The following is a 12,175-nucleotide window of genomic DNA, read 5'->3' on the forward strand; positions in this document are numbered from 1 at the left end:
AGGCCAGTCAAAACAAGGCAGCCGGGGCTTAAGCTGTTCAGTGACGGAACAGCTTACCGAAGTGAGCACTGACCTTCACCCGAGCACTCGCTCCAGTACAAGGACTAACGTGAACACAGCAGACAGGAGCCTGCTGTGATGTTCTGACGTGCTCTGGCTCTGCTGGGCATCCCTTGCACCTCTCCCGGGAAGCCTCAGCCTCCGAGGCTGCTGCTGATGGAGCTGCAGGAGGACGGGGCACTGCGGGTCTGCGGCAGAAGCCCACCCTGAGCCACCACAGCCTGACAAAAGGCGCTGTCAGGAGCTGGAGGGTGGAAAGGAAAAGCGATTCAGAATGAAGAAGAGAAAGCTTTTCAAGAACTTCACATCAACCACTTCTGAAGAGCTTGTAAGAAATAACCCTGCTTGCCAAGAGTGTATCTGTGAAAGGTACCAGCACCTCCTCCGCTTGTGATATTTCTTTGTCTCTCACAGGAGGAAAATAATGAAGCACAATTACTGTAGAAAGCAATCAGATAATGCTTGTTTCTAATTACTGCTGGCAGGGAAGCCTCATTGTGTTTGAATTTTAGCGAAGCAAATGTTAGGTGGTGAGGTTGCCCCTAACACCACACAAACCTTCCGTACCTCTTCCCTGAAAAGCTGCAATTTCAGCGAACGTCACGTGCAATGCTGAGCGTGTACATGAAATAATTAGCCAGCAGGCTGTACCTAGCTGTGCCCTTCCACTTCCTCTCCCCAGCTCATTCTTCGAAAGCCTCCTGGGACTGCATGGTCACGGCTTGCCTGGCACCAGGCAGGCACCAGAAGCAGCAGGAAAAAAAAATAAATAAAATTGAAGTGACCCCGTCAGAATGTTTTTAGCAAATTTGAAACAGGAGAGTGGTTTCATACCGGATGGGCTTGCTGCGACGGGGCTGTTTTGAGCCAGAGCAAGCAATAGAGCTAGCTGCAGCAGTATTGTACATTTTGTTTTCACCACTTTGCGATAAAGTGCCCTCTATCTACTTTTAGCACACGAAAAAAACGAACTTGTTATCCAGAGGGAGGGGAAAAAAAAAAAAAAGAAAAAAAAAAAAAAAAAAAAAAAGGAAGGCCATGAGCTGCTCGCATTTTGGTGTTTCGGTGCAGTGCCGAAGTGACGTCGGCAGCAGGAAGCGGTGCTGCGAGCCGCGGCGGCGGCGGGCGATGCCGCGTGGCTGGGCGGTGTATCTCGCCTCGCCGCCCGCCTTCACCCACTGCCCACCGGCAGCTCCAGCAGCGGCCACATCTGCCGCTCGTGTCCTGCCCCTGAGCACGGTGTATGGTGGCCTTGCTGCTGCTCGGGAGCCAGGTGAGTGCCGGCTGGCACGGGGCCAGTAGGGTGGGCGTGAGGTTTTTTTCAGGGAAGAGGCCCCGTGCTGTCAGGAGGTTGGGCGAGGCGGCACCGCATGGGTTTGGGATGGGCAGGTTGCTCGCAGCCGCCCTCAGCTCTAAAATCAACAGCACATACACACACGCAGCCTCACCCAGCTGCCTGTCTGAGTCCTGCACCGAGCCTGGCAGTGCTTGGCTACCGGGAGAACCTAAGGATTTGGGAACAAGTGTCTTCTGAAACAGCTTTTTGGTCAACGTTGATGCGAAGTAGAAGTAAGTGCTGGTCCTTCGCATAAGAATCTGCCTGGGGAGATACCAATACGGATGGGAAGACTCAAAGCAAGTACCAGCCCTTCTTGTACGAGCTCCCAAATGTTCAGTGTGCTCAGCTGGAAGTCACAGCCTCCATGTCAGGAGCTGCCTCCGACCAAACACCGTGCTCACGTTGTTCATCAGCCCGTGCTGTGTGCTCACTGCTGAGGAACCTGCTCTGCTTCGCCTTTGCGTTCCTGCTGGAAGGGTGGCAGAGGGTAAACCAGGGAAATTTGGCACTCTGCATCTGCTTTCATTTAAAGATTTAATGACTGACACCTTTAAGGCTGTATGCATCTGACTGCTCTGTTAGTGTTCTTTATATATATATATGTATATTTGTTTCATAGTTTTCAAAAATCTACAGTGGGACACTGATTGCCAGCTGAAAGAGTGCAAAAATCTGGTGAAGTGCAAAAATTTTGAACGTTTTTCCTTTAACATTTCACGCATTATAACAGGACCTGATGAATTAGCTAGGTAAACGGGCGTTGCTGCACACTTAGGCAAATACCAGGCAGTTCAGCACATTGATCCCGCCGCTCAGGTAAACACCTGTGTCCATTAGTTCCGTGAAACAGACAGCGGCTTGCTGAAGACAGCTCGCTCTGTGCTGTAGTATCTTGTTGTTGGCATCTTTGCCAGGCACGCTCTGATTTCCAGTGCTCTGGCCTTCCCAGAGGTACGGGCAGAGCTGAAGGGAGGTGAGCACACAACCCTCGGACTGCCCTGCTGGGTGAGTACAAACAGCAGTGCCTGCATGCACTCTGCTGGGGGGTTGCAGGCAGGCTTTGGTTTTTCCTTTCATTGCTTTTTGCACTTGTTCTTCCTTTTTCAGTTTTCATCCTGTGACAACGACTGTGTTTAGATCTCTTTTACTTGGGCTGTACAAAACGACTGGGACTTTCTGTCTCTCAAAAAGAAAAGAGGAATAGAGAGTCATGTTACTGTTTTTACTGGAGTGCTTGAGCAAACGGATTGCTTGAGCAAACTCGATTCTGTGGGTCTGAAACTGGAAGCAGGGCACTGGCGAGCTGGGGCTGCTGTGTGCTTTATCTTGTACTGAACTCTGGAATGGCAGCGCACTGCATTGAGCCTCTTTGCGTGTGTGCTTGCCAAAGAATAAAATAACTTCTTTGTGACCAGCTTTATGCTTCCTGATAGATATTGAGTATAACTGAGAGAAAATAACATGTGTTTACAGTGTGCCATATGTTGGGGTGGCATCTGCCCCAGCCTGGGTGTTGCTCCCTGGGGTTTCGGAGCAGCGGGTGCTTTGCAGCGCGGGAGCCAGGACGTGCCTGCTCCTCTCCTGCTCTCAGAGGTTTTCTGGTTAGCCTGGAGCCACTGCATTTGCCTGTGCTGGCTGTGCTGCTTGGCCTGCTGTGACGCTGCCCTTGGCTTGCTGCTGCACTGGGGCCACGCTTAGGGTCACCCTCATGGCCCCCATCCAGCTCCGAATTCTTGATGCAGCCAGGCTTGGGGCTCATGTATGGGTTGCGTTGCGCTGTGGCCAAGAGAGCTCTGGCCTTGCTGCTGAGCTGCCTGGCCCCAGCGTGGCTTTCAGGAGGTGCTCGCTAAATGTGTGTGCTCAGGAGCAAGGTCTGCGAGCTGCCTCCAGCTCAGCACCTCTTCCCCTCTGCCATTACAGCGCACCCTGCACTGAGTCACCCCACGATTGGGGTGAGTCAGCCCCAGGGCTGCTGGGGACACCCCATACAATAGCCCTGGCCGTGGATCTCCGTCCCCAGGAAGGTGGAGGTGAGGTGATTCACTGCGTTAGGGCAGCTTTCCAACAAGAAAAGGTTGAACGGGAAAGTTTTAGAACAGGGCTGGGGTAGGAAGGGAAGCAAAGGGCAAGGGAAAAGCAGCTTGCGAGGTGCTGCGGGAGAAGTGAGCGGCGGGGCAGCCCTGAGCACGGGTTCCGAGAGCTGGAGATGGGAAGTGACATCTGCCTCGTCTGTCTGGCCTCGCCACCACATCTGGCTGCAGTTTGCCCAGATATTTCCGAGCACACATGCTGGGATACGCCATCCTGGTCGTCTGGTCTGACCTGCTGTGAAAGGCAAGCCATGGGATTTGGAGTCTCCTCGAGCCTTCGGGAGGAAAAACTCCAGCCTTTACTAGAGGTATTTTCAGCCATGGTGATTCTCCTTCAGCTTCTGATGAACAGCTCCGCTGGCTGGATTTATTTTTTTGGCCTCTGACATTCGTGTCCTGTCCTAACAACATCCTGAGGGCTCATCTGACGTCCAGGACCAGGTTTTCACTTCACAAGAATTACTCCAATAGCATAAGCAAAGCTCTGAGGATGCAGCAAAGCAGCATATTGCGAAACTATGCAAAAAGCCTGATCTGTGTGATAATCAAAAATTCAAGTGAGGAGCTAATTTGGAGCATCTTAATATTGGGTGTGAATGAAGCCAGAGTTTAAATAAAAATATTCAGAGACACTAAACTAATGCTGCAAGGAGCTACAGGCATATGGTAATCCCGACAAAGGAGGATTTCTAAATGTAGAGCATAACTGAAAGGCACAAAGCGAGCACCAAGCAAAAGGAGAAACATTTTTTCTCCATATTAAAACAGGCATCTATAGGAAGATAAATACGCTACAGGGATTTTTGGAGTGCCTTGTCTGTGCAGGACCATACGCAGGCAGGACAGCAATACAGAGAAGATGGCCTTTACCAGAGGTAACGAGGAAAAGAAATTCATTAGGAACAGTGTGCAACCTAGGGAAAGAAGCAAATGATGGCTCAGAAGATGAGAATTTTGCATGTAATTAATTAAAGCAGAGGAAAAAAGAAAATAACTTGGGGAAATTTGGAGCAGTTCTGGGGCCGGAGGCAGGAGAGCAGCGCGGGGTGTGCACGCTGGGTCACGGAGGCTTTCTCGTGGCTATGCAAGAAAAGAGATTTTAACGTGATAAAACCAACTTACATTACGCAATGACCAGCACACTTCCTACCCCGCTTTGAAACCTACTTTACAAATAAAACATTGGTGGGAACGGAAAGAAAAAGAAAGAAAGAAACTAGCAGGAAAGGAAAAGAAACAAGCAGGAACTTCAACCGGAGACGTGTTGGTTTTAACAAAGCAGGGAAAAACGACCCGTGGAGCTGGCACATAATGACGCCAGGTGTGGAACAGACCGAGAACTGGGACTAAAACTGGACCAAATGCTTGCAGCAATTCCCCTTACAGCACGCCCGGCTGGCCCCGAGCTGGGCACAGCGCTGGGTGCAGTGCAGCTGCCCCGTGCAGAGGCTGCAGGGGAAGGAAGGTTGAGGACGAGAGCCAGGGCACGGGTGGGAAAGGGAGAAAGGGGAGGAAGGGCTGGCTGCGAGGTGGGAGCTGCTGCTGGTGAGGAAAGAGGCTGGTGAGAAGTGAAAGGGGAAGGAGGAGCCCTTTGGGGTGGGCGAGTGGTGCTGTGCCCTACACAGAGCTCGGGGCTAAGGGCAGCCCAGCAAGGGCCTTGGGGTGTTTCTTCTGCTCTGAGATGGGCTTAAACCAGCCCCAGGGGTCAGTGCTGAGGGTGCGAAGAGGTAAGAGCTCTGGGGACACCCTGATGCTGTGAGCGGGGCACTTGTGGTGCCGGCTGAGTCACAGGAATGAGGTTTTGACGTTGCAAGAAGAAGCCCACAAAAGCGCATACCGCTGCCTGTCACAGGGCAGACTCGCTCCTGTCGTGGCTTGGTGCTGCAGATCCACTTTCCACGAGACAAAGGTCTCTTCTCGGGAGGTTGAATGGCCGCTCTGAGCCACTGGCGAGCTCGGGGCCAGCAGAACAGGCTCGCCTTTATCCCGGCAAGTACAGCGAGTGTAAGTGTGCCGCGACAGAGAGCCGAGGGAATCCCAGCTGCTGGTACACTGCTAGGTCTGTCCGGTGCTGCTCCCAGGCAGCAGCAACAAAAGGGATGCTGCAGCGAATGCTCTGCAGGGAGAGAGTTCGTACAGGGGGAGGAAACTGGATCCTGCTGCTGAAAAAAGGAGAGAGCAAGGCTCTGTGGGTGAAGAACGAGGCAGAGAGGTGCTGTGCCTTGCCTAGCTTGGCTATCGATACAGAGGGTGACAGGGGGATGACAGGGGAAGCTGCAGCTGGAGAGGGCACTAGGGGTCACCCCTCTCTTACCTCTGTCGTCTGCATTTACTTGTGAAGGAAGATAACGAATGTGATAGAAACCAAAGCCTTTTTTTTTTTTTTTTTTTTTTTTTTTTTTTTTGTGGCTAGACAGCTTGCATCTCATTTCATCCTTTTCTGCTCCAGCCCGCCTGCCTTCTGCCTGGCTGTGCCGTAAAACAAGCCGCCCTGCAGGCTGGAGGCTGCAGCCATGGGGGGAGGCTCTGGAAGCCGGGGGGCTGCATCAAAATCCCCCCTGCGCTGTTCCCGCTGCCGGGTCGGGCAGAGCCACACCACGGCCCTGCGAGCACGGCCAGGCTGGCTGCTGGGGTGAAAGGCAGCCTTGTAGTCAGCACAGTAACTCCTGACACGTTTCGCTCTGCCAGGCCAACAACCCGGCCGTCTCTCCCTCCTTCCCCCCCCCAGATAAGGATCCCCGGCTTCTCACAAAGCTGCCTCTGTGTCTGCGGCAGGAGGAGGATCGGGTGCTGGGTTGTGAAGGGAAATGCAAATCCTCTTCTCCGAGTCTTTTTTTTTTTTTTGCTTTTGTGTCTGGAAGTAACCATCGGTGTGGGCTGGGTGTATTGTCTGCGGCTGGGAATCGGGCTCTGTGAGGCGCCTGGGGAGAACGAGGATTTTTTACATTTGGAGATGATTTGCCAGGTGCTCAGGCACGCCAGACCCGATGCACAGGTTGCACCCCAACAACCTGCCCTTTACCTACAGCTATATTTTGTAGTTGATTTTACAAAACACGGCCCGCTTTGTCCGCGGAGAATTACGGTGTGATAGATGGTGGCATTTCGTGGTGCTCGGTATCACAGAAGTCAGAAATCCATGTGAACTCAGAGCCTGAACGGGCAAATGACCGAAGGAAAAAGCTGCTGGGGGCTGTGGAAGTGCCACGATAGCAGCTTCGGGCTCGGAAAGCCCCTTGCATGCAAATCCCTGGGGACAGGAAGAGCACTGGAGACGCTTCCCCGTAATCGTGCCCTGTTTGCACGCTCACTAAGTGTGCCAACTCCCTCCTACCCATCAGCAACAATCCCTTTGGGTAGGCTCACCCTGCTGAACGTGGCCCCAGGGACACGCTCTCCTCCGAAGGTGGGGGAGTTCTCCCTATTTTCGGGCTTTACGTAACGCCCGGCTTATATAAGCCTTTGTCTGGAAGCTAAATGGGTGGAGCGTACCCCGCTTGGATTTGTCGCTAAAGAAACACTCGTTACTTAACTCTTACCCAAGTGCTCATTACACACTTTAAGAACAGTCGAGCTGGTTCCCTTCTCGTTGCCAATAATACTGCACCTCCTTGACAACCTGTGGTGGGTGAATGATAACGCGGGGAATTCACCCGTGTAACCGGCCGCAGCTCAGGACCCACGAGGAGCCAGGCCATGGATGCAGGCAGGGGCAAACCTGCATCCCCCAAGCCCTGGCCACGGGCTGCATCCTGCTTTTTCTCACTGCCTCCTGCCAGCACAGCTCGTGGTGTGTGTAGGGGAGGAAGGTGGGTCCCGTGGTGCTGCGTGGGAGCAGGGCGGCAGGAGGAGCTGCGCCCGGCCGGGCTGTTTTCGGATGGACTTGTTGAGCTCCCCGGAGCCTGTCATTCATGCTGCCGCGTGGCTTTAAATAGCAAGGCAGCGTGCGTCGTAGCTCACCACCATACCATACGGAGCTGATCTGCGCTCGCTTTCACTCCCTCCTGCCTCCAGACGCCGTGCCGCACACGCTGACGTGCCCGGCGTTCCCCCGCGCACACCGGGAGCGCTGCGCACCACAGCTCCGGCTTCCCAGCCCGGCCACGCCGTGCCCGTGGCTGCGTGGTGCACCCCGGGACCCCCACAGCAAGTTTCCGACTTCTTTTTTTTCCCTTTACCAATTTCATTCACGCTTCCCCCTTGAGAGAAAAAAAAAAAATTACCCAAACAGCACCAGCTTTGTTTGTGTTTCCATGGGAATTCTGCGAGAGGGGGAGGCTGTGAAAGGAAACTGAAATATCCCGGCCAAGCCTGATCATGTTGGGATGCTGAGCAGCCTCTGAGCCATCTCAGAGCAGCTAAAGCCCAGGGCTCCTGCTGTCCCCTGGTTGTCCCCTGCCACGGCCAGCACTGCAGTGTCAGAAAATGCGACTACAACTCCCAGGAGGCACCGTGGCAAGGCCGGCTGCCAGGGCTGAGTGCTCCAACTTCCTCCCCTGCCTCTTCCTCCAAAAGTTAGGATAAGAGCTGTTTTCCCTGGAGGATGGGGGAGGAGAAGAAAAAAGGACTTGGCTGTTTTCTGCTCCGTCCCGCAGCACCTCGTGGGGACACGCTGCTGTCCTTTGGGTGCACTGCTGTGAAATGGCCACTGAAAAACACAGTTTGAGTTCCCGGTTCGGCTCCTAGCGAGGCACAGTAACCCTGGTGTCCCGAAGGACTGCAGCACACATGAGGAGGCGAGCTGGCAGAGGGGAGCAGGGTGCCCCTGGCTGGCACGTGGCCCTGAGCCCTGAGTTCCTGCCCAGCTGAGCTCAGGGCCACGAGAAGGCAGACACCCGTGGCACGGCACCGGCACCAGCATCCCCCATGCTTGGTGCCTGCGAGCTCTGTGCAGCTGCGGAGGAAATGCAGGGAGGAAAAAGGCTCCTCCAGGTGGTTGGCAGCCAAGAAGGACGGGCGGAAGAGTGCTTGGCTCAAGCAACTGATGGCTTTTTCCTTTGTTTGGGTGTTTTCGCCGGCTTTGACACTTTGCTGAACCAAGAAAGTGTCGGCTGCTGTGAGCGGCTCCAGCTGAAGCGCGGCCGCTCGGCTACCCTGGGCTTTGTAACACCATAAATAACCCGGCTCTGGGGACCGTACTGGTATAGCTGTGGTCATTTCACTCGGGGAAAGCACCTGGTGAGAAGAACGAGGCAGGTGAATGCCTGTATTGGGGAGGTGTCTGTGTTCACCGAGTCACAGCAGTCCCAGGCAGGGCTACTCCGAAATGGCTGAGGAGCGGGGCACCCTCCTGTGTGCCAGTCCCTAGGGAAAAACTGCTATAGGATGAAGGGGAGACTGCATTTCCAGGTGCAAGAATATGGCCTGGGAGGCTTGAAGAAGCGGATGGCTTCTGTCTCCTGTCGCAAGCTTGCTCCCCCCTGCTCTGGGACCGGTGTTTGGCATTTTCCTAGCCTGGCGCTGCTGTCCCGCTGCTCTCCCCTCCCCTCGTTGGCCACCACGGTTGGTTGTGGTGCCAAGCAGTGAGTGAGGCTGGGGATGAGGGCCTTGTCTGAAAAAATAAATAGGAATAATCCCCGTTCCTGTTCCTGGGCAGTCTTTCAGCTGGAGGGTTGGGTTTGGTGGGCTCTAAGTGGTCCTTGAAAGCCTTTCTACAGATGTCTCTGCCTTACACATCCCCACTTCGGGCCAACTCGTTAGGCACAACAAGGAAAAAAATTAAAGAGAAGGACAGACATGAATAAAATGCAGGAAAAAAATTAAAGAAAAGGTTGCCAACACTGTCACCTTCGTTTTCCAGGACCCAGCTGCATCGCTCCCTGTGTGACCTGGCACCGGCAGCTCACGGTAGATGTGCAAAGCTGGCATCCCCTGTGACGGCAGCCAGCGTCCTCAGAGAGCTGCGGGGAAGTTTCTGGAGACCGAAAATCAGGTGGGAACAGAGTCCAAAGAAACCCCAGCCTCGCCTGTTCTGCGGTCGCCTGATGCCTTCGTTTCTTTGGGGTCTTTTAGGAGGCCCCCACCAAGGATGCGCTCCTGGCTCAGGGAAGGCGCTGGGAAGAGCAGCAAGGCGCTGCCGGGCGCAGCTCTCCTGTCCGAGGGGTGGCTGTGGGCAGGGGGCTGCTGCGTGCTGGTGCCAGGGACGGAGGAATTTTGGTGTGGAGGTGCCAAAAGGCGCACGGAGAGGGGCTGCTGTCTGCTGCTGGTCCTGCCGTGCTCACAGCGGCTGCCAGAGCAAACCTAACAGCATCGAAATTAAATGTGCATTAACTGAGCTGCCGTTTATGGATTTGCAAGGCTCGACCAGCATGCAGCCGGCCAGCTGCAGCCATGCCGGGTGCCCAAAGGAGGGCAGGCAGGCTCTGGGCTGGCGGCAGGTAGCTGCCCTCACACACAGCTCTCTGCAGGAGCTGCATCCAGCCCTGCCTGGGCTCAGCACCCTGGCAGCAGATGAGCCATCCTGCGGTGCTCTCAGGCACCCAGCTCAGATCTCAGAGTGTGATTGTAGCCAAGGGCACGCTGTTTGCAGAAAGAGCCACAGCAAACCCTGTCTGGGCAGACGGAGCAGATGTGGGGTGGGAGGGCTTGGAAATGGTGCTGGGGAACGTGGGAACGCTTCAATATCGCCCTGCCAGGGCACTGCCTGCAGCTGCAGTTGGGTTATTCATCCGCCTGGGTGCGAGGGGCACAGCTCAGTTCCTTGCTACTTCAATGAAACAAATCCTTTAAGGAAGAAAAGCATCACAACCGTGCTGGAGCCTTGCCGTAGGGACAGAAGTGGGAGCGCTGAGTTCCCTGGAAGAAGCCCCCGAGATGCCCCCCGTGCAGCTGCAGGGCTGGGAGCCAGGATTTGGGCAGCGTGTGGGGCTGCCCAGCGTACGGAGGGTTTCTGCTGCTCCGCGTGTCAGCTCGGTGCTTCTGTGAGCACAGAGATTTGCTCTCTCTTCCTACAAAATCAGTGTTTCTGTAATTACAGAGGGCTTTGTGGCTGGGAGCAGCGTGAGGAATTCAGCCCCAATGTGCACACATTTTTTGCTTGCTCCCCACACCAAACCCATTTTCTTGGCCCCCTTGACGAGCCCCCTTCCCCTGCCCAAACTGGCTGCGAAAGGGGAAGAAGGAAGGCGAGCTTTGCATCCCCGTGCTGGGGGGGAATGCCCAAGCAGCCCCCCTTCCCAATTAAGCTCTCCTTTTAATTATCCCCCCCCATGACAAGGGGTCTCCCCGCCCCGAGGTGCCCGCAGCCCCCGGCGCTGTCCCGGCGCACGGGGAGTGGTTTCCCCGCAAGTGGCCGCTATAGGCTGGGGCTGGGGCTGGGGCTGGGGCTCGCCTCGCCCCGCCCGGGGGGAGCCGGCCGTGGATTTGGGGCTGCTGGCTTTGGGGTTTTGAGGCTGCTGGGTTTGTTTTTTTTTGGGGCTGCAGCGCGGCCCCTCTCCGGGACGGGCCCCGAGTCGGGACTGGGCACCATGAGGCCACCGCTCCCCCGGGGGCACGAGGTTGGTGGGGACCGGGGGGGGACAATGAGGGGGGTTAGAGGGAGTGTTAAGGGGTAAAGGGGGTAAAGGGAGAAGGGGGTTAAGGGGTAGGGGGGGTAAAGCCGGGGGGCGCCGCCCGTGGGGGTCTCCCCGCGGCTGCAAACTTCGCTCCCGGGGCTTAGAGGGGGCTTGGTGCCGGGGGGGGGGTTGCAGCGGGGGGCGGTGGGGACACGGGGCGAGACAGGGATCGGGACACGGGTCGGGACACGGGTGGGGACACGGGTGGGGACACCGTGGCTGTGCGCTCGCTTCCAGCTCCGGTGCGTGCCCGCATCGCCGCGCTCCCCCCCGGCTCGGGGCGCATCTGGAGCCGCGAAACGCCTCGGAGCGGGCCCGGGACACGGCCGAGGCCGGTCACGGCCCCCACCCCGCGGTCACGAGTGGGTTTTGGGGCCGTCGGGGCTCGTCCCGGCCGCGGTCGGGCAGCCCGAGGCCGGGGCTGGCGCCCACCGCATCGGGGGAGCCACCGCGCCCTGCTCCCGGGCAGCCCGCAGGGGGGACGCCGATTCAAGGGGTTTTAGGCTCAAAAATCCCCCTTTCCCCACCCCGTGCAGCCGGAGGCGTTTGGTAGCTTGTGCCCACGAGGGTGGCTCGCAGGTGACCGGGTCGTTCATCCCCGGGGATGTCCAGCCCGTCCCAAAGCTGGCAGCTCCCCGGCAGCCTCCCCATCGCCCCGCAGCGCGCTTCCCCTCTGCCCAGGGTCAGCTCACGTAGGAAGGGCTGAAAGGTCTCGCTAAACCACCCCTGTGCACGTTTAATTGCAGCCATCCTCCTTTAGGGCTATTGAGTTGGTGTCAAGGTTCAGGTCTGGAAAAAAAAAAACCACCCCAGGGACTTCTCCTGGGCTCCCCGGTGCTGTTGGGGCTGCGAGGAGCCCCAGTGCCCAGCCTCGGGGGCAGGGGGACACGGGCAGCTCTCGTGGCTGGGGAAGAGTTTCCCAGGCTCAGAGCCGCCACTGTAAGCTGCTGAGGAGACGGTTTTACGTATAAATAAATGGAGAACAAATTCCTAAGGCTGAGGTAGGTGATCTCTGCTGGTGAATTCACTCTGTTGTGGAGCGGCCTGAAATCACATGCCTCAGCTGGAAATTTTTACTACTTTTGCAAACAGCAAATTGTAAAGGCTTGTGTCAACTTGACTTTGTTATCCCC

At 56.1% G+C, this 12,175-nt stretch overlaps 1 protein-coding gene across 5 annotated transcripts in view; it reads left to right on the top strand.

Moving 5' to 3' along the window:
• Positions 1-1,163: 1,163 nt before the first annotated feature.
• The window catches only part of PLD1 (phospholipase D1), a 57,347-nt gene continuing 46,335 nt past the window's right edge, over positions 1,164-12,175 (top strand). For 4 of the 5 annotated variants that reach the window (XM_082766831.1, XM_082766834.1, XM_082766833.1 and 1 more), the window contains exon 1: positions 10,845-10,985. The gene's annotated coding sequence lies outside the window, so the exon portion shown is untranslated. Of the gene's footprint in view, positions 1,334-9,289; positions 9,422-10,844; positions 10,986-12,175 lie in introns of those variants that run through there. The other variant, XM_082766832.1, reaches the window with a different exon arrangement.

The sequence above is a fragment of the Aythya marila genome (assembly GCF_965140915.1).
Source record: "Aythya marila genome assembly, chromosome: 9".
NCBI lineage: Eukaryota > Metazoa > Chordata > Aves > Anseriformes > Anatidae > Aythya > Aythya marila.